Source organism: Falco rusticolus, chromosome 5, assembly GCF_015220075.1.
Source record: "Falco rusticolus isolate bFalRus1 chromosome 5, bFalRus1.pri, whole genome shotgun sequence".
Taxonomy (NCBI): Eukaryota; Metazoa; Chordata; class Aves; order Falconiformes; family Falconidae; genus Falco; species Falco rusticolus.
This window is the reverse complement of record NC_051191.1, coordinates 39,700,829-39,705,022: the sequence shown is the minus strand read 5'-3', so window position 1 is coordinate 39,705,022 and position 4,194 is coordinate 39,700,829.

The window sequence follows — 4,194 nt, the reverse complement described above, 5'->3', positions numbered from 1 at the left end:
ATGCCATAAGCAGGTTTTGCCCAGAAACCCACTGGGCTTCGGGGACATGTTCTGACAGCTTTGCTGTGAGCACTTCGCAGGAGCTGCCCTCTCCTCAGTGACTCTCACTGCCCAGCTCTGGAGTGAGGAGAGGACTCTGTTGTCATCAACATGCCTGTTATTCAAGGTTTTCACAATCTATCCCTTTCTTCGGTACTCCCAGGAAATTTTGGACAACATGTTTTTTTGTAATTGGAATAAAGATGCATGTAAAATTGTAGAAAACACCACTGAACTGGTAAATTTAATCTTTTTGTGTCAGCTTTGATGGTTTAAATATTGTCTCTCCTAGTGTTTCCTCTCTTTTCACCAAGCCCTGCATTTTTCCCATGTTGCATGGCCGAAATGTTTCTTTCCAGTCCAACTCTTTAACAAGCTTATTTTCATTTCCAGCTAATGCCTGTCCACCTTTTTGTCTTTGTCTCACACAACATGGGTTTATACTTAATGCCTTCTCTGAAAGATGGGCCTTGGGTAAGGACATACATGCCTTATGAGGGCAATTAGTAGTAGTCTGTAAAACTCCCCTTCAAAATCTCTTTTCACAAGTCACTCCATCCAGATGTATCTGCTTTTTGTTAGATGGCTTGTGAAAAAGCCCTGAATAGTTTTGTCTTGCAGAAGAAAATCATGATTTATGGTCTTGTCCTTAAGGACAAAACAGAGGAAAAAAGGAGAAAGTATAAGAGACATTGAAAATTATTTTAGACATATCTTGTGCTGCCAATATCATTCTGTGTAACTTCCATTTTGCAATTCATTACCACAAGCTCATGAATTCACAGGTGTTTACAATACTACAAATGAGCTAGCACCAGCTTTGGTGTGCACTGACAGAACTGTAGAGCTGCAGAGGGGGAGTATCCTTTGCTCTGTAGGCTTGTTTCAGTAGGATCTTAGCAAATGCTGGAAGAAGAACTGATGGCCCTACATTAAATGCTTGTAAGTGCTGCTACTCAGCTACATTATATTGTGGATTTACATTCTTTCTTCACCATGTTTGCTGTGTTTTGGAAGATAAATTCACTTGCCCCGTAACTAATTCACTGTGTATTCTGCTGTTGTGTCCTCACCTTGGAAATAGGGACTGTTGCTTGTTGTAAGAAAGCTTAGAAATTCAAAAACTCTCAGACTCGCCTGTGATAGTCGGAATGACAGAGCTGAAACATTGCCATTCAGGACAGACCTCCTGCTCTCGAGAATTTGTGTGTTTGCTGGGGGACATAATATCACCATTGATGGCAGTTCTCTCAGCGACTGGTACATAAAAACTAATGTAGCTTTCTAATCCAATGAACATTCATTCAGATCTTGAAAGATAATGATGATCAGAACCTAAAAGGGTAGCCACTGCTCAAAGGGTAGATAATGACAGAATGGAACTCTGGGGTGTGAAATATTGGTCGGTCTTTCTAGGAGGCAAGATGCTGTATAAAACCAGATAAAAGCTTCACAGAAAAATATATAATATTCTGGAGAAGAACAGAAAAATAATTAAATAATTGCTCATGGATTGTGCATCAGTTAATCCATTAATATGATTCTTGGAACTATGGTCACATCTTTAGGCTTTTAAACTATGTCTTTGTTGCCAAAAAAAGGAAAAGGAATGAGCTAGAGTACTGGACTGTGGTTATACATGGTGCTGAATAGCTAGCATACAACTGGCATGCTAATGACCTGGACCAATTAGCACTTGCTGAGATAGTTGGGCAAGGGTTGGGGGATTTTATGCACTAGGGACCACTTCCAAAATCAATATGCATGAGCCTGAATGATGTTTTGCTTCCTTCCTCTCAGGACTGATCTTCAAAACTGACCCAGGGGTTTCTCAAAAACCTCTATATTCTCTTAATCCATAATTTAATGGAGTAAAATATACCACACCCCAAAAGCAAGGACCATCACTTTCACACTGCTAAACCCCCACTGTGAGGGGCTGTAATGTAAGCAAGTACAGGGTTACTAGCAAGGACCTGGAGGGTGCCACTGGAGCCAACACTGTGCAACATGAATGTAGCTTTTTGGGCTACTTGGCATCTCTTTTATTTAGCAGTGGGTGAGTAGTCTTTTAGGCTTTACAGATTTCTATATTAAACTGTTTATCAAAATGCTCAACCATTTGGTAGATTTCTGTCTTAGCTTCTCTCTTTCCCTCCAACATCTGAGCAATTACACTATTTTATTACTATTCTTTTAATTTCAGATGTTGCATACCTATTTATGCAGCTTTAGGTAATATTTAGGTTAAGCATCCTTGAAAACTACATTTCACTAGCAAGAGGTGTAAGAAATGATATTCACATTCCTCTTTTTTTCCACCTACACATTCCTTATTCTATTCTCAGTAAACATAATGCTGACATTTTAGTTATAGTATCCTCTTTATCACTTTTCTCTTCCTATGTTGGCAGTACTTTGCATACCATTGTCACATATCCTAGCAGTTACTTTGTTTCTGGAGAAAAGACATTACGTGCTTCAAATCTTGGCACTCTCCATCCTTGATTGTCTAGTCTTTGCAGAGACAACGGTATAGCGGTTCTCCTCAACAGCACTTTTCTTGCTAGGATGAGAGATCTAAGTAACACTGATTGGCCTGCTATGCTCTCCTAGACTTGACCTTTCAGATCAGAAAATGTCATTACCAGTGCTCTAAGATACAAAAAAAAAAAAAAAAAAAAAAAAAAGTCTTTTCATTGGAAGAATATTTCCTGAGTACTATACCCTCATTTGCCAACATGTGGTACTCGGGAACTAAGCTGCATTACCATGTCTATAAAAAGAGCAATCATAGCAGTGCAAGCAACCTTGACTGCCAATATGTCTTAGTAACCTTTTATATTATAGCAGTGTTGTTACTGCCACAACAGGTTAGGGTATGTCACCATTTCTATTATATTTGAAACCACATTTTTCAGGGCTTTATAACTTTCGTACTGTGATAAACACTGAACTGAATCTATGTATATGGCTTGTCAGATAAAATAGATGAAGACATATTGGCTGGAAGCTGGGCGGTATATTACAGCAAAATGGCAAAAAGAAGACAAGAGCGAGTGGATTTCTCTTATGTTTGATAGTACAAAAGTTAAAGATTCTTAAAAGGGAACATAAACTCTGCTCTGAAATTAGGCTTTCTATTTTTGATCCTCAAAAGAAGATTCCCCAGTTATCTGAGTGAAGTAGAATTAACATCCAAGAGCTCTCAAGATCCAGGATGGTATTACATTTTTACCACTTCTGTAGATTAAACAAGGAAGCTACTCTCTACTGGGAAATACCCATTGCAAAAGCTGGCAGAACAACATGTTCAGAGTATGGAGGGGTGTTTCTGAGGGCCGTCTGGCAATACCGATGGGAATGCTAACAGGCAGACTGTCAAAGAAATGAAAAAACTGCATATCTGATGAAATAATCTTAATATGCTCTTGTAAGAGGGTCATGGCATTCCTCCTCCCCATGGGTACCTTTCTGCAGAGTTTTCCATGCAGTGCATTAACTGATACAGTAAGCTAAGATTACAAATATGTAGCCCTCCTTATCAAAGACAACAAAGTGCTTCCAGCAAAGGTATGAATTTTAATTCATAAAACCCAGGCATTAATTACAGAGGGGAAAAAAAAGACGCTTAAACAGGATTATCAGTTTGCAGCAGCATATCTGGGTAGCAACATAGTGTCACCAAGATAATTGTCCACGTCAAGAGGGTCAGTCCCGCAATCAAGAGACCTATAGATGCTTCCTCCTGCCAAAACCTCCTGCCACCATTTCCATCATGTCGCTGTGTCTCCACAGGCCCCTATGCAGGTTCCTGTCTGAGAGGAGGGGCACTCACCTTGCCCTCTCTCTGTTTGGATGCACTCGTACCCACGCCCTGAGTATCCAGCAGTATCTCTGAGTATATTCAGGGCAGCAAATGAGTCTCAGTATTAAAAGAAAGTGAATATATACCTGTCTGCTCACAAGACCTGCACAAAGCAAACCTTAAAATGACACCTCTTTCTTTTTCTAGGATTTGGAGGGTTTCTTATTAAAGTTGGATAGATAAACAGCAAGACACAGGTGATTATATGGACCATTCTTTAAACTGCAATGGTGTCCCAAACACACTGACAAGATTATAAAGGAACAAACTTTGCTAGGGTTTATGGG